Source organism: Balaenoptera physalus (genome assembly GCF_965194825.1).
Source record: "Balaenoptera physalus genome assembly, contig: HAP1_SCAFFOLD_387, whole genome shotgun sequence".
In the NCBI taxonomy this organism is placed as follows: Eukaryota; Metazoa; Chordata; class Mammalia; order Artiodactyla; family Balaenopteridae; genus Balaenoptera; species Balaenoptera physalus.
This window is the reverse complement of record NW_028126298.1, coordinates 572,867-597,161: the sequence shown is the minus strand read 5'-3', so window position 1 is coordinate 597,161 and position 24,295 is coordinate 572,867.

Genomic DNA, 24,295 nt, shown 5'->3' with positions numbered 1-24,295 from the left:
AAAATGCTCCAGAACTCTTGTCATCATAATGCTCCATGCCAATGTCATCAAAATGCCCCATGACACTTGTCATCACAATCCTCCACGTCATTTGTCATCACAATGTTCCATGGCCCCTGTCATCACAGTGCTCCATGATACCATTCATCACAATTCTAGAGGACCACTATCATCACAATGCCCCGTGACAGGTGTCATCACAATTTGCCATGGTCCCTGTCATCAAAATGCTCCATGAACCGTTTCATCACAAGGTTCCAGGACACTTGTCATCACAATGATCCATGATCACTTTCATCAAAAGGCTCCATGAAACCTGTCATCTCAATGCTCCATAGGCTTTGTATTCACAATGCTCCATGGCCCCTCTAATCACAGAACTCCATGACTCCTTTCATCACAATGCTCCAAGACCGCTGTCATCACAATGCCCCATGACGCCTGCCATCACAAATCTCCAAGGCCTCTCTTACCAAAAAGCTCCATGATCCCTGTCAGTACAATGTTCCATGACACTTTTCACCACAATGCTCCATGACCCATGTCATCACAAAGTTCTCTGCCCATATCATCACAATGCTCCTTGTCACCTTTCATCACAATACTCCATGCTCTTTCATCACAATGCTCCAGAATGCTTGTCATCGCAATGTTCCTTGACCGTGTCAACACAATGATCCATGACTCCTTTCCTCACAGTGCTCCAGTACCCCTTTCATCACAATGCTCCATGCCATTGTCAGCACAATGCTCCTTGGAGACTGTCATCAAAATGCTCCATCCCCTTTTCATCACAATGCTCCAGATATAATATCCTTACAATGCTCCATGCCCGTGTCAACACAATGCTCCATGACCCCTGTCATCAAAATGCTTTATGAACCTTGTTATTAGAATGTTCCATGACCCCTGTCATCAAAATGATCCATGATCGTTGTCATCACAATGCTGCATGATACCTTTCATCCCAATTCTTTGTGACCGCTGTCATCACAATGCTCCAGGACAATTTTAATCACAATGCTCCATGCCCACGTCATCACAGTGCCCCATATTCCCTGTAATCACAATGCTCCATGACCCTGTCATCACAATGCTACATGACCCCTGTCATCACATTGTTCCCTGGCCTATGTATTCACAATGCTCCATGGACCCTGTAATCACACTGCTCCATGTTCCCTTTCAACACAATGCTCCATGACCCCTGTCATCACAACGTTCCATGAAAGTTGTCATCAAAATGTTCCATGACCCCGGTCACCACAAGGTTCCCTGCCCTTGTAATCACAATGCTCCGTGACCCCTGTCAACACAATGACTGATGACCCCTGTCATCAAAATGCTAAATAGCACTTTTCATCACAATGCTCTATGACAGCTGTCATCACTATTCTCCATGTCACTTGTTATCGCAATGTTCCATGGCCCCTGTAATCACAGTGCTCCATGACCCGTTTCACATAAATGCTCCATGACCTCACTCATCACAATGCCCCATGACCCCTGTAATCACAATGCTCCATGGCCCTTGTCATCACAGTTCTCCAAGCCTTTGTCATCACACAGCTCTATGGCCCCTGTAATCACAATGCTCCATGCTCTTGTCATCACAAGGCTCCAGAACACTTGTCATTATAATGCTCCATGTCCGTTTCATCGCCATGCTCCATATCCTTGTCATCACAATGCTCCAGGTCTGTTGTCATCACCATGCTTCATGCCCGTGTCATCACAATGCTCCATGAATCTTGTCTTCAAAATGCTTCATGACCCATGTCATCACAATGCTCCGTGACCCTGTCAACACAATGCTTGATGACCCCTGTCATCAAAATGCTAAATGGCACTTGTCATCACAATGCTCTATGACGCCTGTCATCACTATTCTCCATGTCACTTGTCATCACAATGCTCCAAGGCCCCTGTAATCACAGTACTCCATGACCCCTTTCATCACAATGCCCAATGCCACCTCTCATCACAATTCTCCATGGCATTTGTCATCAAGATGCTCCATGACACCTGTCATCACAATACTCCATGACACTTGTCATCACAATGCTCGATGGCCCTTGTCATCACAATGTTCCTTGGTGCTTTTCATCGCAATGCTCCATGACAACTTTCATCAAAATACTCCAAGATTTGTTTCATCACAATGCTCCATGGCCCTTGTCATTACAAATTCACATGATCCCTTTCATCACAATTCTCCATGGCTACTTACATAAAAATGTGCCATGCCCCTGTCATCACAATGCCCAATGATACCTGTTTTTACAATGATCCATGACCCTTGTCATCACAAGGCTCCATGTCCCTTGTATTCACAATGATCCATGGCCCTTGTCATCACAGTGCTCCATAGCGCTTTTCATCACAATGCTCCATGACCGCTTTCAGCACAATGCCCCATGACCCCTGTCATCACGATGCTCCATGGCCCTTGTCATCACAATGCTCCATGAAACATTTCCTCACAATGCTCCTGTACGCCTTTCATCCAAATTCCCCATGGCCACAGTCATCACAATTCTCCATGACCCCTGTCATCGTAATGGTCCATGACCCGTTTCATCTCAATGCTCCATGACACCTGTCATCACAATGCTCCATGGCCTTTGGCATCACAATGCGCCATGGCCCCTGTAATCACAGTGCTCCATGACTCGTTTCATCTTAATGCTCCATGACCTCACTCATCACAATGCCCCATGACCCCTGTAATCACAATGCTCCATGGCCCTTGTCATCACAGTGCCCCAAGCCTTTGTCATCACAATGCTCCATGGTCCCTGTAATCACAATGCTCCAGAACTCTTGTCATTATAATGCTCCATATCCGTTTCATCCCCATGCTCCATGACACTTGTCATCACAATGCTCCATGGTCCCTCTCATTACTGGGCTCCATAATAACTTTAACCACATTTCTAGATGACCACTGCCATCACAATGCCTCATGACATTGTCATCACAATTCACCATTACCATTGTCATCACAATGCTCCATGAACCATGTCATCACAGGGTCCCAGGACACTTGTCATCACAATGATCCATGACCACTTTCATCACAATGCTCCATGACCACTGTCATCTCAATGCTCCATGGCCTTTGTGTTCACAATGCTCCCTGGCCCCTGTAATCACAGTGCTCCATAACACCTTTCATCATAACGCTCCATGACGACTGTCATCTCAATGCCCCATGAGGCCTGTCATCACAATTCTCCAAGGCACCTCTCATCACAATGCTCCCTGACACTTGTCATCACATTGCTCCATAGCACCTGTCATCACAGTGTTCCCTGCCCATGTCATCACAATGCTCCATGTCCCCTATAATCACAATGCTCCATGCCTTTTTCCTCACAATGCTGCAGAATTCTTTTCAACACAATGTTCCATGACCGTGGCATCACAATCCTACATGACCCTGCTCATCACAATTCTCCATGACCTTTGTCATCACAATGCTCTATGTCGCTTTTCATCACAATTCTCAATGACCACTTTAATCACTATGATCGCTGACAATTTTTATCACATTTCTCTATTGTCATTACAATTCCCCATGGCCCCTTTCTTCACAATGCTCCATGATGCCTGTCATCACAATGCTCCATGGAGTTTGTTATCACAATGCTCCAGGACCAGTTTCATCACAATACTCCATCCCCCTTGTCATCACAGTGCACAATGAAACCTTTCATTACAATGCTCCATGACACTTGTCATCACAATGCTCCATGGCCTTTATCGTCACAATGCTCCCAGGCACTTTTCATCACGATGTTCCATGAAAACTTTCATCACATTGCTCCACGACCATTGTCATCACAATAGTCCATACCCTTGTCAACACAATGCTGCATAATCCCTGTCATCACAATTCTCCATGACTGCTGTCACCACAATAATCCAGAACAATTTTCATAACAATGCTTCATGCCCCCAGTCATCACAGTGCTCCATGACACCTTTCATCACAATTCCTAGATGATCAATGTCATCACAATGCCCCATGACACCTGTCATCACAATTCGCTATGACCCTTGTCATCACAATACTCGATGAACCGTGTCATCACAGTGTTCCAGGGCACATGTCATCACAATGATCCATGACGACTTTCATCACAATGCTCCAATACACCTGTCATCACAATGCTCCATGGCCGCTGTTATCATATTGCTCCATGATCACTTTCATCACAATGCTCCATGACCACTGTCATCACCATGACTCATGACCCTGTCATCTCAATGCTCCATGGCCCCTTCATCACAATGCTAAATTAACCCCGTCATCACAATGTTCCCTGTCCTTTTCATCACAATGTTCCATGGGCCCTGTCATCACAATGCTCCATGCGCTTGTCATCAAAATGCTCCAGAACTCTTGTCATCATAATGCTCCATGCCAATGTCATCAAAATGCCCCATGACACTTGTCATCACAATCCTCCACGTCATTTGTCATCACAATGTTCCATGGCCCCTGTAATCACAGTGCTCCATGACTCGTTTCATCTTAATACTCCATGACCTCACTCATCACAATGCCCCATGACCCCTGTAATCACAATGCTCCATGGCCCTTGTCATCACAGTGCCCCAAGCCTTTGTCATCACAATGCTCCATGGTCCCTGTAATCACAATGCTCCAGAACTCTTGTCATTATAATGCTCCATATCCGTTTCATCCCCATGCTCCATGACACTTGTCATCACAATGCTCCATGGTCCCTCTCATTACTGGGCTCCATAATAACTTTAACCACATTTCTAGATGACCACTGCCATCACAATGCCTCATGACATTGTCATCACAATTCGCCATTACCATTGTCATCACAATGCTCCATGAACCATGTCATCACAGGGTCCCAGGACACTTGTCATCACAATGATCCATGACCACTTTCATCACAATGCTCCATGACCACTGTCATCTCAATGCTCCATGGCCTTTGTGTTCACAATGCTCCCTGGCCCCTGTAATCACAGTGCTCCATAACACCTTTCATCATAACGCTCCATGACGACTGTCATCTCAATGCCCCATGACGCCTGTCATCACAATTCTCCAAGGCACCTCTCATCACAATGCTCCCTGACACTTGTCATCACATTGCTCCATAGCACCTGTCATCACAGTGTTCCCTGCCCATGTCATCACAATGCTCCATGTCCCCTATAATCACAATGCTCCATGCCTTTTTCCTCACAATGCTGCAGAATTCTTTTCAACACAATGTTCCATGACCGTGGCATCACAATCCTACATGACCCTGCTCATCACAATTCTCCATGACCTTTGTCATCACAATGCTCTATGTCGCTTTTCATCAAAATTCTCAATGACCACTTTAATCACTATGATCGCTGACAATTTTTATCACATTTCTCTATTGTCATTACAATTCCCCATGGCCCCTTTCTTCACAATGCTCTATGATGCCTGTCATCACAATGCTCCATGGAGTTTGTTATCACAATGCTCCAGGACCAGTTTCATCACAATACTCCATCCCCCTTGTCATCACAGTGCACAATGAAACCTTTCATTACAATGCTCCATGACACTTGTCATCACAATGCTCCATGGCCTTTATCGTCACAATGCTCCCAGGCACTTTTCATCACGATGTTCCATGAAAACTTTCATCACATTGCTCCACGACCATTGTCATCACAATAGTCCATACCCTTGTCAACACAATGCTGCATAATCCCTGTCATCACAATTCTCCATGACTGCTGTCACCACAATAATCCAGAACAATTTTCATAACAATGCTTCATGCCCCCAGTCATCACAGTGCTCCATGATACCTTTCATCACAATTCCTAGATGATCAATGTCATCACAATGCCCCATGACACCTGTCATCACAATTCGCTATGACCCTTGTCATCACAATACTCGATGAACCGTGTCATCACAGTGTTCCAGGGCACATGTCATCACAATGATCCATGACGACTTTCATCACAATGCTCCAATACACCTGTCATCTCAATGCTCCATGGCCCCTTCATCACAATGCTAAATTAACCCCGTCATCACAATGTTCCCTGTCCTTTTCATCACAATGTTCCATGGGCCCTGTCATCACAATGCTCCATGCGCTTGTCATCAAAATGCTCCAGAACTCTTGTCATCATAATGCTCCATGCCAATGTCATCAAAATGCCCCATGACACTTGTCATCACAATCCTCCACGTCATTTGTCATCACAATGTTCCATGGCCCCTGTCATCACAGTGCTCCATGATACCATTCATCACAATTCTAGAGGACCACTATCATCACAATGCCCCGTGACAGGTGTCATCACAATTTGCCATGGTCCCTGTCATCAAAATGCTCCATGAACCGTTTCATCACAAGGTTCCAGGACACTTGTCATCACAATGATCCATGATCACTTTCATCAAAAGGCTCCATGAAACCTGTCATCTCAATGCTCCATAGGCTTTGTATTCACAATGCTCCATGGCCCCTCTAATCACAGAACTCCATGACTCCTTTCATCACAATGCTCCAAGACCGCTGTCATCACAATGCCCCATGACGCCTGCCATCACAAATCTCCAAGGCCTCTCTTACCAAAAAGCTCCATGATCCATGTCAGTACAATGTTCCATGACACTTTTCACCACAATGCTCCATGACCCATGTCATCACAAAGTTCTCTGCCCATATCATCACAATGCTCCTTGTCACCTTTCATCACAATACTCCATGCTCTTTCATCACAATGCTCCAGAATGCTTGTCATCGCAATGTTCCTTGACTGTGTCAACACAATGATCCATGACTCCTTTCCTCACAGTGCTCCAGTACCCATTTCATCACAATGCTCCATGCCATTGTCAGCACAATGCTCCTTGGAGACTGTCATCAAAATGCTCCATCCCCTTTTCATCACAATGCTCCAGATATAATATCCTTACAATGCTCCATGCCCGTGTCAACACAATGCTCCATGACCCCTGTCATCAAAATGCTTTATGAACCTTGTTATTAGAATGTTCCATGACCCCTGTCATCAAAATGATCCATGATCGTTGTCATCACAATGCTGCATGATACCTTTCATCCCAATTCTTTGTGACCGCTGTCATCACAATGCTCCAGGACAATTTTAATCACAATGCTCCATGCCCCCGTCATCACAGTGCCCCATATTCCCTGTAATCACAATGCTCCATGACCCTGTCATCACAATGCTACATGACCCCTGTCATCACATTGTTCCCTGGCCTATGTATTCACAATGCTCCATGGACCCTGTAATCACACTGCTCCATGTTCCCTTTCAACACAATGCTCCATGACCCCTGTCATCACAACGTTCCATGACAGTTGTCATCAAAATGTTCCATGACCCCGGTCACCACAAGGTTCCCTGCCCTTGTAATCACAATGCTCCGTGACCCCTGTCAACACAATGCTTGATGACCCCTGTCATCAAAATGCTAAATGGCACTTGTCATCACAATGCTCCATGAAAGATTTCCTCACAATGCTCCTGTACGCCTTTCATCCAAATTCCCCATGGCCACAGTCATCACAATTCTCCATGACCCCTGTCATCGTAATGGTCCATGACCCGTTTCATCTCAATGCTCCATGACACCTGTCATCACAATGATCCATGGCCTTTGGCATCACAATGCTCCATGGCCCCTGTAATCACAGTGCTCCATGACTCGTTTCATCTTAATACTCCATGACCTCACTCATCACAATGCCCCATGACCCCTGTAATCACAATGCTCCATGGCCCTTGTCATCACAGTGCCCCAAGCCTTTGTCATCACAATGCTCCATGGTCCCTGTAATCACAATGCTCCAGAACTCTTGTCATTATAATGCTCCATATCCGTTTCATCCCCATGCTCCATGACACTTGTCATCACAATGCTCCATGGTCCCTCTCATTACTGGGCTCCATAATAACTTTAACCACATTTCTAGATGACCACTGCCATCACAATGCCTCATGACATTGTCATCACAATTCGCCATTACCATTGTCATCACAATGCTCCATGAACCATGTCATCACAGGGTCCCAGGACACTTGTCATCACAATGATCCATGACCACTTTCATCACAATGCTCCATGACCACTGTCATCTCAATGCTCCATGGCCTTTGTGTTCACAATGCTCCCTGGCCCCTGTAATCACAGTGCTCCATAACACCTTTCATCATAACGCTCCATGACGACTGTCATCTCAATGCCCCATGAGGCCTGTCATCACAATTCTCCAAGGCACCTCTCATCACAATGCTCCCTGACACTTGTCATCACATTGCTCCATAGCACCTGTCATCACAGTGTTCCCTGCCCATGTCATCACAATGCTCCATGTCCCCTATAATCACAATGCTCCATGCCTTTTTCCTCACAATGCTGCAGAATTCTTTTCAACACAATGTTCCATGACCGTGGCATCACAATCCTACATGACCCTGCTCATCACAATTCTCCATGACCTTTGTCATCACAATGCTCTATGTCGCTTTTCATCACAATTCTCAATGACCACTTTAATCACTATGATCGCTGACAATTTTTATCACATTTCTCTATTGTCATTACAATTCCCCATGGCCCCTTTCTTCACAATGCTCCATGATGCCTGTCATCACAATGCTCCATGGAGTTTGTTATCACAATGCTCCAGGACCAGTTTCATCACAATACTCCATCCCCCTTGTCATCACAGTGCACAATGAAACCTTTCATTACAATGCTCCATGACACTTGTCATCACAATGCTCCATGGCCTTTATCGTCACAATGCTCCCAGTCACTTTTCATCACGATGTTCCATGAAAACTTTCATCACATTGCTCCACGACCATTGTCATCACAATAGTCCATACCCTTGTCAACACAATGCTGCATAATCCCTGTCATCACAATTCTCCATGACTGCTGTCACCACAATAATCCAGAACAATTTTCATAACAATGCTTCATGCCCCCAGTCATCACAGTGCTCCATGATACCTTTCATCACAATTCCTAGATGATCAATGTCATCACAATGCCCCATGACACCTGTCATCACAATTCGCTATGACCCTTGTCATCACAATACTCGATGAACCGTGTCATCACAGTGTTCCAGGGCACATGTCATCACAATGATCCATGACGACTTTCATCACAATGCTCCAATACACCTGTCATCACAATGCTCCATGGCCGCTGTTATCATATTGCTCCATGATCACTTTCATCACAATGCTCCATGACCACTGTCATCACCATGACTCATGACCCTGTCATCTCAATGCTCCATGGCCCCTTCATCACAATGCTAAATTAACCCCGTCATCACAATGTTCCCTGTCCTTTTCATCACAATGTTCCATGGGCCCTGTCATCACAATGCTCCATGCGCTTGTCATCAAAATGCTCCAGAACTCTTGTCATCATAATGCTCCATGCCAATGTCATCAAAATGCCCCATGACACTTCTCATCACAATCCTCCACGTCATTTGTCATCACAATGTTCCATGGCCCCTGTCATCACAGTGCTCCATGATACCATTCATCACAATTCTAGAGGACCACTATCATCACAATGCCCCGTGACAGGTGTCATCACAATTTGCCATGGTCCCTGTCATCAAAATGCTCCATGAACCGTTTCATCACAAGGTTCCAGGACACTTGTCATCACAATGATCCATGATCACTTTCATCAAAAGGCTCCATGAAACCTGTCATCTCAATGCTCCATAGGCTTTGTATTCACAATGCTCCATGGCCCCTCTAATCACAGAACTCCATGACTCCTTTCATCACAATGCTCCAAGACCGCTGTCATCACAATGCCCCATGACGCCTGCCATCACAAATCTCCAAGGCCTCTCTTACCAAAAAGCTCCATGATCCCTGTCAGTACAATGTTCCATGACACTTTTCACCACAATGCTCCATGACCCATGTCATCACAAAGTTCTCTGCCCATATCATCACAATGCTCCTTGTCACCTTTCATCACAATACTCCATGCTCTTCATCACAATGCTCCAGAATGCTTGTCATCGCAATGTTCCTTGACCGTGTCAACACAATGATCCATGACTCCTTTCCTCACAGTGCTCCAGTACCCCTTTCATCACAATGCTCCATGCCATTGTCAGCACAATGCTCCTTGGAGACTGTCATCAAAATGCTCCATCCCCTTTTCATCACAATGCTCCAGATATAATATCCTTACAATGCTCCATGCCCGTGTCAACACAATGCTCCATGACCCCTGTCATCAAAATGCTTTATGAACCTTGTTATTAGAATGTTCCATGACCCCTGTCATCAAAATGATCCATGATCGTTGTCATCACAATGCTGCATGATACCTTTCATCCCAATTCTTTGTGACCGCTGTCATCACAATGCTCCAGGACAATTTTAGTCACAATGCTCCATGCCCCCGTCATCACAGTGCCCCATATTCCCTGTAATCACAATGCTCCATGACCCTGTCATCACAATGCTACATGACCCCTGTCATCACATTGTTCCCTGGCCTATGTATTCACAATGCTCCATGGACCCTGTAATCACACTGCTCCATGTTCCCTTTCAACACAATGCTCCATGACCCCTGTCATCACAACGTTCCATGAAAGTTGTCATCAAAATGTTCCATGACCCCGGTCACCACAAGGTTCCCTGCCCTTGTAATCACAATGCTCCGTGACCCCTGTCAACACAATGACTGATGACCCCTGTCATCAAAATGCTAAATAGCACTTTTCATCACAATGCTCTATGACAGCTGTCATCACTATTCTCCATGTCACTTGTTATCGCAATGTTCCATGGCCCCTGTAATCACAGTGCTCCATGACCCGTTTCACATAAATGCTCCATGACCTCACTCATCACAATGCCCCATGACCCCTGTAATCACAATGCTCCATGGCCCTTGTCATCACAGTTCTCCAAGCCTTTGTCATCACACAGCTCTATGGCCCCTGTAATCACAATGCTCCATGCTCTTGTCATCACAAGGCTCCAGAACACTTGTCATTATAATGCTCCATGTCCGTTTCATCGCCATGCTCCATATCCTTGTCATCACAATGCTCCAGGTCTGTTGTCATCACCATGCTTCATGCCCGTGTCATCACAATGCTCCATGAATCTTGTCTTCACAATGCTTCATGACCCATGTCGTCACAATGCTCCGTGACCCTGTCAACACAATGCTTGATGACCCCTGTCATCAAAATGCTAAATGGCACTTGTCATCACAATGCTCTATGACGCCTGTCATCACTATTCTCCATGTCACTTGTCATCACAATGCTCCAAGGCCCCTGTAATCACAGTACTCCATGACCCCTTTCATCACAATGCCCAATGCCACCTCTCATCACAATTCTCCATGGCATTTGTCATCAAGATGCTCCATGACACCTGTCATCACAATACTCCATGACACTTGTCATCACAATGCTCGATGGCCCTTGTCATCACAATGTTCCTTGGTGCTTTTCATCGCAATGCTCCATGACAACTTTCATCAAAATACTCCAAGATTTGTTTCATCACAATGCTCCATGGCCCTTGTCATTACAAATTCACATGATCCCTTTCATCACAATTCTCCATGGCTACTTACATAAAAATGTGCCATGCCCCTGTCATCACAATGCCCAATGATACCTGTTTTTACAATGATCCATGACCCTTGTCATCACAAGGCTCCATGTCCCTTGTATTCACAATGATCCATGGCCCTTGTCATCACAGTGCTCCATAGCGCTTTTCATCACAATGCTCCATGACCGCTTTCAGCAAAATGCCCCATGACCCCTGTCATCACGATGCTCCATGGCCCTTGTCATCACAATGCTCCATGAAAGATTTCCTCACAATGCTCCTGTACGCCTTTCATCCAAATTCCCCATGGCCACAGTCATCACAATTCTCCATGACCCCTGTCATCGTAATGGTCCATGACCCGTTTCATCTCAATGCTCCATGACACCTGTCATCACAATGATCCATGGCCTTTGGCATCACAATGCTCCATGGCCCCTGTAATCACAGTGCTCCATGACTCGTTTCATCTTAATACTCCATGACCTCACTCATCACAATGCCCCATGACCCCTGTAATCACAATGCTCCATGGCCCTTGTCATCACAGTGCCCCAAGCCTTTGTCATCACAATGCTCCATGGTCCCTGTAATCACAATGCTCCAGAACTCTTGTCATTATAATGCTCCATATCCGTTTCATCCCCATGCTCCATGACACTTGTCATCACAATGCTCCATGGTCCCTCTCATTACTGGGCTCCATAATAACTTTAACCACATTTCTAGATGACCACTGCCATCACAATGCCTCATGACATTGTCATCACAATTCGCCATTACCATTGTCATCACAATGCTCCATGAACCATGTCATCACAGGGTCCCAAGACACTTGTCATCACAATGATCCATGACCACTTTCATCACAATGCTCCATGACCACTGTCATCTCAATGCTCCATGGCCTTTGTGTTCACAATGCTCCCTGGCCCCTGTAATCACAGTGCTCCATAACACCTTTCATCATAACGCTCCATGACGACTGTCATCTCAATGCCCCATGAGGCCTGTCATCACAATTCTCCAAGGCACCTCTCATCACAATGCTCCCTGACACTTGTCATCACATTGCTCCATAGCACCTGTCATCACAGTGTTCCCTGCCCATGTCATCACAATGCTCCATGTCCCCTATAATCACAATGCTCCATGCCTTTTTCCTCACAATGCTGCAGAATTCTTTTCAACACAATGTTCCATGACCGTGGCATCACAATCCTACATGACCCTGCTCATCACAATTCTCCATGACCTTTGTCATCACAATGCTCTATGTCGCTTTTCATCACAATTCTCAATGACCACTTTAATCACTATGATCGCTGACAATTTTTATCACATTTCTCTATTGTCATTACAATTCCCCATGGCCCCTTTCTTCACAATGCTCCATGATGCCTGTCATCACAATGCTCCATGGAGTTTGTTATCACAATGCTCCAGGACCAGTTTCATCACAATACTCCATCCCCCTTGTCATCACAGTGCACAATGAAACCTTTCATTACAATGCTCCATGACACTTGTCATCACAATGCTCCATGGCCTTTATCGTCACAATGCTCCCAGGCACTTTTCATCACGATGTTCCATGAAAACTTTCATCACATTGCTCCACGACCATTGTCATCACAATAGTCCATACCCTTGTCAACACAATGCTGCATAATCCCTGTCATCACAATTCTCCATGACTGCTGTCACCACAATAATCCAGAACAATTTTCATAACAATGCTTCATGCCCCCAGTCATCACAGTGCTCCATGATACCTTTCATCACAATTCCTAGATGATCAATGTCATCACAATGCCCCATGACACCTGTCATCACAATTCGCTATGACCCTTGTCATCACAATACTCGATGAACCGTGTCATCACAGTGTTCCAGGGCACATGTCATCACAATGATCCATGACGACTTTCATCACAATGCTCCAATACACCTGTCATCACAATGCTCCATGGCTGCTGTTATCATATTGCTCCATGATCACTTTCATCACAATGCTCCATGACCACTGTCATCACCATGACTCATGACCCTGTCATCTCAATGCTCCATGGCCCCTTCATCACAATGCTAAATTAACCCCGTCATCACAATGTTCCCTGTCCTTTTCATCACAATGTTCCATGGGCCCTGTCATCACAATGCTCCATGCGCTTGTCATCAAAATGCTCCAGAACTCTTGTCATCATAATGCTCCATGCCAATGTCATCAAAATGCCCCATGACACTTGTCATCACAATCCTCCACGTCATTTGTCATCACAATGTTCCATGGCCCCTGTCATCACAGTGCTCCATGATACCATTCATCACAATTCTAGAGGACCACTATCATCACAATGCCCCGTGACAGGTGTCATCACAATTTGCCATGGTCCCTGTCATCAAAATGCTCCATGAACCGTTTCATCACAAGGTTCCAGGACACTTGTCATCACAATGATCCATGATCACTTTCATCAAAAGGCTCCATGAAACCTGTCATCTCAATGCTCCATAGGCTTTGTATTCACAATGCTCCATGGCCCCTCTAATCACAGAACTCCATGACTCCTTTCATCACAATGCTCCAAGACCGCTGTCATCACAATGCCCCATGACGCCTGCCATCACAAATCTCCAAGGCCTCTCTTACCAAAAAGCTCCATGATCCCTGTCAGTACAATGTTCCATGACACTTTTCACCACAATGCTCCATGACCCATGTCATCACAAAGTTCTCTGCCCATATCATCACAATGCTCCTTGTCACCTTTCATCACAATACTCCATGCTCTTCATCACAATGCTCCAGAATGCTTGTCATCGCAATGTTCCTTGACCGTGTCAACACAATGATCCATGACTCCTTTCCTCACAGTGCTCCAGTACCCCTTTCATCACAATGCTCCATGCCATTGTCAGCACAATGCTCCTTGGAGACTGTCATCAAAATGCTCCATCCCCTTTTCATCACAATGCTCCAGATATAATATCCTTACAATGCTCCATGCCCGTGTCAACACAATGCTCCATGACCCCTGTCATCAAAATGCTTTATGAACCTTGTTATTAGAATGTTCCATGACCCCTGTCATCAAAATGATCCATGATCGTTGTCATCACAATGCTGCATGATACCTTTCATCCCAATTCTTTGTGACCGCTGTCATCACAATGCTCCAGGACAATTTTAATCACAATGCTCCATGCCCCCGTCATCACAGTGCCCCATATTCCCTGTAATCACAATGCTCCATGACCCTGTCATCACAATGCTACATGACCCCTGTCATCACATTGTTCCCTGGCCTATGTATTCACAATGCTCCATGGACCCTGTAATCACACTGCTCCATGTTCCCTTTCAACACAATGCTCCATGACCCCTGTCATCACAACGTTCCATGAAAGTTGTCATCAAAATGTTCCATGACCCCGGTCACCACAAGGTTCCCTGCCCTTGTAATCACAATGCTCCGTGACCCCTGTCAACACAATGACTGATGACCCCTGTCATCAAAATGCTAAATAGCACTTTTCATCACAATGCTCTATGACAGCTGTCATCACTATTCTCCATGTCACTTGTTATCGCAATGTTCCATGGCCCCTGTAATCACAGTGCTCCATGACCCGTTTCACATAAATGCTCCATGACCTCACTCATCACAATGCCCCATTACCCCTGTAATCACAATGCTCCATGGCCCTTGTCATCACAGTTCTCCAAGCCTTTGTCATCACACAGCTCTATGGCCCCTGTAATCACAATGCTCCATGCTCTTGTCATCACAAGGCTCCAGAACACTTGTCATTATAATGCTCCATGTCCGTTTCATCGCCATGCTCCATATCCTTGTCATCACAATGCTCCAGGTCTGTTGTCATCACCATGCTTCATGCCCGTGTCATCACAATGCTCCATGAATCTTGTCTTCACAATGCTTCATGACCCATGTCGTCACAATGCTCCGTGACCCTGTCAACACAATGCTTGATGACCCCTGTCATCAAAATGCTAAATGGCACTTGTCATCACAATGCTCTATGACGCCTGTCATCACTATTCTCCATGTCACTTGTCATCACAATGCTCCAAGGCCCCTGTAATCACAGTACTCCATGACCCCTTTCATCACAATGCCCAATGCCACCTCTCATCACAATTCTCCATGGCATTTGTCATCAAGATGCTCCATGACACCTGTCATCACAATACTCCATGACACTTGTCATCACAATGCTCGATGGCCCTTGTCATCACAATGTTCCTTGGTGCTTTTCATCGCAATGCTCCATGACAACTTTCATCAAAATACTCCAAGATTTGTTTCATCACAATGCTCCATGGCCCTTGTCATTACAAATTCACATGATCCCTTTCATCACAATTCTCCATGGCTACTTACATAAAAATGTGCCATGCCCCTGTCATCACAATGCCCAATGATACCTGTTTTTACAATGATCCATGACCCTTGTCATCACAAGGCTCCATGTCCCTTGTATTCACAATGATCCATGGCCCTTGTCATCACAGTGCTCCATAGCGCTTTTCATCACAATGCTCCATGACCGCTTTCAGCAAAATGCCCCATGACCCCTGTCATCACGATGCTCCATGGCCCTTGTCATCACAATGCTCCATGAAAGATTTCCTCACAATGCTCCTGTACGCCTTTCATCCAAATTCCCCATGGCCACAGTCATCACAATTCTCCATGACCCCTGTCATCGTAATGGTCCATGACCCGTTTCATCTCAATGCTCCATGACACCTGTCATCACAATGATCCATGGCCTTTGGCATCACAATGCTCCATGGCCCCTGTAATCACAGTGCTCCATGACTCGTTTCATCTTAATACTCCATGACCTCACTCATCACAATGCCCCATGACCCCTGTAATCACAATGCTCCATGGCCCTTGTCATCACAGTGCCCCAAGCCTTTGTCATCACAATGCTCCATGGTCCCTGTAATCACAATGCTCCAGAACTCTTGTCATTATAATGCTCCATATCCGTTTCATCCCCATGCTCCATGACACTTGTCATCACAATGCTCCATGGTCCCTCTCATTACTGGGCTCCATAATAACTTTAACCACATTTCTAGATGACCACTGCCATCACAATGCCTCATGACATTGTCATCACAATTCGCCATTACCATTGTCATCACAATGCTCCATGAACCATGTCATCACAGGGTCCCAAGACACTTGTCATCACAATGATCCATGACCACTTTCATCACAATGCTCCATGACCACTGTCATCTCAATGCTCCATGGCCTTTGTGTTCACAATGCTCCCTGGCCCCTGTAATCACAGTGCTCCATAACACCTTTCATCATAACGCTCCATGACGACTGTCATCTCAATGCCCCATGAGGCCTGTCATCACAATTCTCCAAGGCACCTCTCATCACAATGCTCCCTGACACTTGTCATCACATTGCTCCATAGCACCTGTCATCACAGTGTTCCCTGCCCATGTCATCACAATGCTCCATGTCCCCTATAATCACAATGCTCCATGCCTTTTTCCTCACAATGCTGCAGAATTCTTTTCAACACAATGTTCCATGACCGTGGCATCACAATCCTACATGACCCTGCTCATCACAATTCTCCATGACCTTTGTCATCACAATGCTCTATGTCGCTTTTCATCACAATTCTCAATGACCACTTTAATCACTATGATCGCTGACAATTTTTATCACATTTCTCTATTGTCATTACAATTCCCCATGGCCCCTTTCTTCACAATGCTCCATGATGCCTGTCATCACAATGCTCCATGGAGTTTGTTATCACAATGCTCCAGGACCAGTTTCATCACAATACTCCATCCCCCTTGTCATCACAGTGCACAATGAAACCTTTCATTACAATGCTCCATGACACTTGTCATCACAATGCTCCATGGCCTTTATCGTCACAATGCTCCCAGGCACTTTTCATCACGATGTTCCATGAAAACTTTCATCACATTGCTCCACGACCATTGTCATCACAATAGTCCATACCCTTGTCAACACAATGCTGCATAATCCCTGTCATCACAATTCTCCATGACTGCTGTCACCACAATAATCCAGAACAATTTTCATAACAATGCTTCATGCCCCCAGTCATCACAGTGCTCCATGATACCTTTCATCACAATTCCTAGATGATCAATGTCATCACAATGCCCCATGACACCTGTCATCACAATTCGCTATGACCCTTGTCATCACAATACTCGATGAACCGTGTCATCACAGTGTTCCAGGGCACATGTCATCACAATGATCCATGACGACTTTCATCACAATGCTCCAATACACCTGTCATCACAATGCTCCATGGCTGCTGTTATCATATTGCTCCATGATCACTTTCATCACAATGCTCCATGACCACTGTCATCACCATGACTCATGACCCTGTCATCTCAATGCTCCATGGCCCCTTCATCACAATGCTAAATTAACCCCGTCATCACAATGTTCCCTGTCCTTTTCATCACAATGTTCCATGGGCCCTGTCATCACAATGCTCCATGCGCTTGTCATCAAAATGCTCCAGAACTCTTGTCATCATAATGCTCCATGCCAATGTCATCAAAATGCCCCATGACACTTGTCATCACAATCCTCCACGTCATTTGTCATCACAATGTTCCATGGCCCCTGTCATCACAGTGCTCCATGATACCATTCATCACAATTCTAGAGGACCACTATCATCACAATGCCCCGTGACAGGTGTCATCACAATTTGCCATGGTCCCTGTCATCAAAATGCTCCATGAACCGTTTCATCACAAGGTTCCAGGACACTTGTCATCACAATGATCCATGATCACTTTCATCAAAAGGCTCCATGAAACCTGTCATCTCAATGCTCCATAGGCTTTGTATTCACAATGCTCCATGGCCCCTCTAATCACAGAACTCCATGACTCCTTTCATCACAATGCTCCAAGACCGCTGTCATCACAATGCCCCATGACGCCTGCCATCACAAATCTCCAAGGCCTCTCTTACCAAAAAGCTCCATGATCCCTGTCAGTACAATGTTCCATGACACTTTTCACCACAATGCTCCATGACCCATGTCATCACAAAGTTCTCTGCCCATATCATCACAATGCTCCTTGTCACCTTTCATCACAATACTCCATGCTCTTCATCACAATGCTCCAGAATGCTTGTCATCGCAATGTTCCTTGACCGTGTCAACACAATGATCCATGACTCCTTTCCTCACAGTGCTCCAGTACCCCTTTCATCACAATGCTCCATGCCATTGTCAGCACAATGCTCCTTGGAGACTGTCATCAAAATGCTCCATCCCCTTTTCATCACAATGCTCCAGATATAATATCCTTACAATGCTCCATGCCCGTGTCAACACAATGCTCCATGACCCCTGTCATCAAAATGCTTTATGAACCTTGTTATTAGAATGTTCCATGACCCCTGTCATCAAAATGATCCATGATCGTTGTCATCACAATGCTGCATGATACCTTTCATCCCAATTCTTTGTGACCGCTGTCATCACAATGCTCCAGGACAATTTTAATCACAATGCTCCATGCCCCCGTCATCACAGTGCCCCATATTCCCTGTAATCACAATGCTCCATGACCCTGTCATCACAATGCTACATGACCCCTGTCATCACATTGTTCCCTGGCCCATGTATTCACAATGCTCCATGGACCCTGTAATCACACTGCTCCATGTTCCCTTTCAACACAATGCTCCATGACCCCTGTCATCACAACGTTCCATGAAAGTTGTCATCAAAATGTTCCATGACCCCGGTCACCACAAGGTTCCCTGCCCTTGTAATCACAATGCTCCGTGACCCCTGTCAACACAATGACTGATGACCCCTGTCATCAAAATGCTAAATAGCACTTTTCATCACAATGCTCTATGACAGCTGTCATCACTATTCTCCATGTCACTTGTTATCGCAATGTTCCATGGCCCCTGTAATCACAGTGCTCCATGACCCGTTTCACATAAATGCTCCATGACCTCACTCATCACAATGCCCCATTACCCCTGTAATCACAATGCTCCATGGCCCTTGTCATCACAGTTCTCCAAGCCTTTGTCATCACACAGCTCTATGGCCCCTGTAATCACAATGCTCCATGCTCTTGTCATCACAAGGCTCCAGAACACTTGTCATTATAATGCTCCATGTCCGTTTCATCGCCATGCTCCATATCCTTGTCATCACAATGCTCCAGGTCTGTTGTCATCACCATGCTTCATGCCCGTGTCATCACAATGCTCCATGAATCTTGTCTTCACAATGCTTCATGACCCATGTCGTCACAATGCTCCGTGACCCTGTCAACACAATGCTTGATGACCCCTGTCATCAAAATGCTAAATGGCACTTGTCATCACAATGCTCTATGACGCCTGTCATCACTATTCTCCATGTCACTTGTCATCACAATGCTCCAAGGCCCCTGTAATCACAGTACTCCATGACCCCTTTCATCACAATGCCCAATGCCACCTCTCATCACAATTCTCCATGGCATTTGTCATCAAGATGCTCCATGACACCTGTCATCACAATACTCCATGACACTTGTCATCACAATGCTCGATGGCCCTTGTCATCACAATGTTCCTTGGTGCTTTTCATCGCAATGCTCCATGACAACTTTCATCAAAATACTCCAAGATTTGTTTCATCACAATGCTCCATGGCCCTTGTCATTACAAATTCACATGATCCCTTTCATCACAATTCTCCATGGCTACTTACATAAAAATGTGCCATGCCCCTGTCATCACAATGCCCAATGATACCTGTTTTTACAATGATCCATGACCCTTGTCATCACAAGGCTCCATGTCCCTTGTATTCACAATGATCCATGGCCCTTGTCATCACAGTGCTCCATAGCGCTTTTCATCACAATGCTCCATGACCGCTTTCAGCAAAATGCCCCATGACCCCTGTCATCACGATGCTCCATGGCCCTTGTCATCACAATGCTCCATGAAAGATTTCCTCACAATGCTCCTGTACGCCTTTCATCCAAATTCCCCATGGCCACAGTCATCACAATTCTCCATGACCCCTGTCATCGTAATGGTCCATGACCCGTTTCATCTCAATGCTCCATGACACCTGTCATCACAATGATCCATGGCCTTTGGCATCACAATGCTCCATGGCCCCTGTAATCACAGTGCTCCATGACTCGTTTCATCTTAATACTCCATGACCTCACTCATCACAATGCCCCATGACCCCTGTAATCACAATGCTCCATGGCCCTTGTCATCACAGTGCCCCAAGCCTTTGTCATCACAATGCTCCATGGTCCCTGTAATCACAATGCTCCAGAACTCTTGTCATTATAATGCTCCATATCCGTTTCATCCCCATGCTCCATGACACTTGTCATCACAATGCTCCATGGTCCCTCTCATTACTGGGCTCCATAATAACTTTAACCACATTTCTAGATGACCACTGCCATCACAATGCCTCATGACATTGTCATCACAATTCGCCATTACCATTGTCATCACAATGCTCCATGAACCATGTCATCACAGGGTCCCAAGACACTTGTCATCACAATGATCCATGACCACTTTCATCACAATGCTCCATGACCACTGTCATCTCAATGCTCCATGGCCTTTGTGTTCACAATGCTCCCTGGCCCCTGTAATCACAGTGCTCCATAACACCTTTCATCATAACGCTCCATGACGACTGTCATCTCAATGCCCCATGAGGCCTGTCATCACAATTCTCCAAGGCACCTCTCATCACAATGCTCCCTGACACTTGTCATCACATTGCTCCATAGCACCTGTCATCACAGTGTTCCCTGCCCATGTCATCACAATGCTCCATGTCCCCTATAATCACAATGCTCCATGCCTTTTTCCTCACAATGCTGCAGAATTCTTTTCAACACAATGTTCCATGACCGTGGCATCACAATCCTACATGACCCTGCTCATCACAATTCTCCATGACCTTTGTCATCACAATGCTCTATGTCGCTTTTCATCACAATTCTCAATGACCACTTTAATCACTATGATCGCTGACAATTTTTATCACATTTCTCTATTGTCATTACAATTCCCCATGGCCCCTTTCTTCACAATGCTCCATGATGCCTGTCATCACAATGCTCCATGGAGTTTGTTATCACAATGCTCCAGGACCAGTTTCATCACAATACTCCATCCCCCTTGTCATCACAGTGCACAATGAAACCTTTCATTACAATGCTCCATGACACTTGTCATCACAATGCTCCATGGCCTTTATCGTCACAATGCTCCCAGGCACTTTTCATCACGATGTTCCATGAAAACTTTCATCACATTGCTCCACGACCATTGTCATCACAATAGTCCATACCCTTGTCAACACAATGCTGCATAATCCCTGTCATCACAATTCTCCATGACTGCTGTCACCACAATAATCCAGAACAATTTTCATAACAATGCTTCATGCCCCCAGTCATCACAGTGCTCCATGATACCTTTCATCACAATTCCTAGATGATCAATGTCATCACAATGCCCCATGACACCTGTCATCACAATTCGCTATGACCCTTGTCATCACAATACTCGATGAACCGTGTCATCACAGTGTTCCAGGGCACATGTCATCACAATGATCCATGACGACTTTCATCACAATGCTCCAATACACCTGTCATCACAATGCTCCATGGCTGCTGTTATCATATTGCTCCATGATCACTTTCATCACAATGCTCCATGACCACTGTCATCACCATGACTCAAGACCCTGTCATCTCAATGCTCCATGGCCCCTTCATCACAATGCTAAATTAACCCCGTCATCACAATGTTCCCTGTCCTTTTCATCACAATGTTCCATGGGCCCTGTCATCACAATGCTCCATGCGCTTGTCATCAAAATGCTCCAGAACTCTTGTCATCATAATGCTCCATGCCAATGTCATCAAAATGCCCCATGACACTTGTCATCACAATCCTCCACGTCATTTGTCATCACAATGTTCCATGGCCCCTGTCATCACAGTGCTCCATGATACCATTCATCACAATTCTAGAGGACCACTATCATCACAATGCCCCGTGACAGGTGTCATCACAATTTGCCATGGTCCCTGTCATCAAAATGCTCCATGAACCGTTTCATCACAAGGTTCCAGGACACTTGTCATCACAATGATCCATGATCACTTTCATCAAAAGGCTCCATGAAACCTGTCATCTCAATGCTCCATAGGCTTTGTATTCACAATGCTCCATGGCCCCTCTAATCACAGAACTCCATGACTCCTTTCATCACAATGCTCCAAGACCGCTGTCATCACAATGCCCCATGACGCCTGCCATCACAAATCTCCAAGGCCTCTCTTACCAAAAAGCTCCATGATCCCTGTCAGTACAATGTTCCATGACACTTTTCACCACAATGCTCCATGACCCATGTCATCACAAAGTTCTCTGCCCATATCATCACAATGCTCCTTGTCACCTTTCATCACAATGCTCCATGCTCTTTCATCACAATGCTCCAGAATGCTTGTCATCGCAATGTTCCTTGACCGTGTCAACACAATGATCCATGACTCCTTTCCTCACAGTGCTCCAGTACCCCTTTCATCACAATGCTCCATGCCATTGTCAGCACAATGCTCCTTGGAGACTGTCATCAAAATGCTCCATCCCCTTTTCCTCACAATGCTCCAGATATAATATCCTTACAATGCTCCATGCCCGTGTCAACACAATGCTCCATGACCCCTGTCATCAAAATGCTTTATGAACCTTGTTATTAGAATGTTCCATGACCCCTGTCATCAAAATGATCCATGATCGTTGTCATCACAATGCTGCATGACACCTTTCATCCCAATTCTTTGTGACCGCTGTCATCACAATGCTCCAGGACAATTTTAATCACAATGCTCCATGCCCCCGTCATCACAGTGCCCCATATTCCCTGTAATCACAATGCTCCATGACCCTGTCATCACAATGCTACATGACCCCTGTCATCACATTGTTCCCTGGCCTATGTATTCACAATGCTCCATGGACCCTGTAATCACACTGCTCCATGTTCCCTTTCAACACAATGCTCCATGACCCCTGTCATCACAACGTTCCATGAAAGTTGTCATCAAAATGTTCCATGACCCCGGTCACCACAAGGTTCCCTGCCCTTGTAATCACAATGCTCCGTGACCCCTGTCAACACAATGACTGATGACCCCTGTCATCAAAATGCTAAATAGCACTTTTCATCACAATGCTCTATGACAGCTGTCATCACTATTCTCCATGTCACTTGTTATCGCAATGTTCCATGGCCCCTGTAATCACAGTGCTCCATGACCCGTTTCACATAAATGCTCCATGACCTCACTCATCACAATGCCCCATGACCCCTGTAATCACAATGCTCCATGGCCCTTGTCATCACAGTTCTCCAAGCCTTTGTCATCACACAGCTCTATGGCCCCTGTAATCACAATGCTCCATGCTCTTGTCATCACAAGGCTCCAGAACACTTGTCATTATAATGCTCCATGTCCGTTTCATCGCCATGCTCCATATCC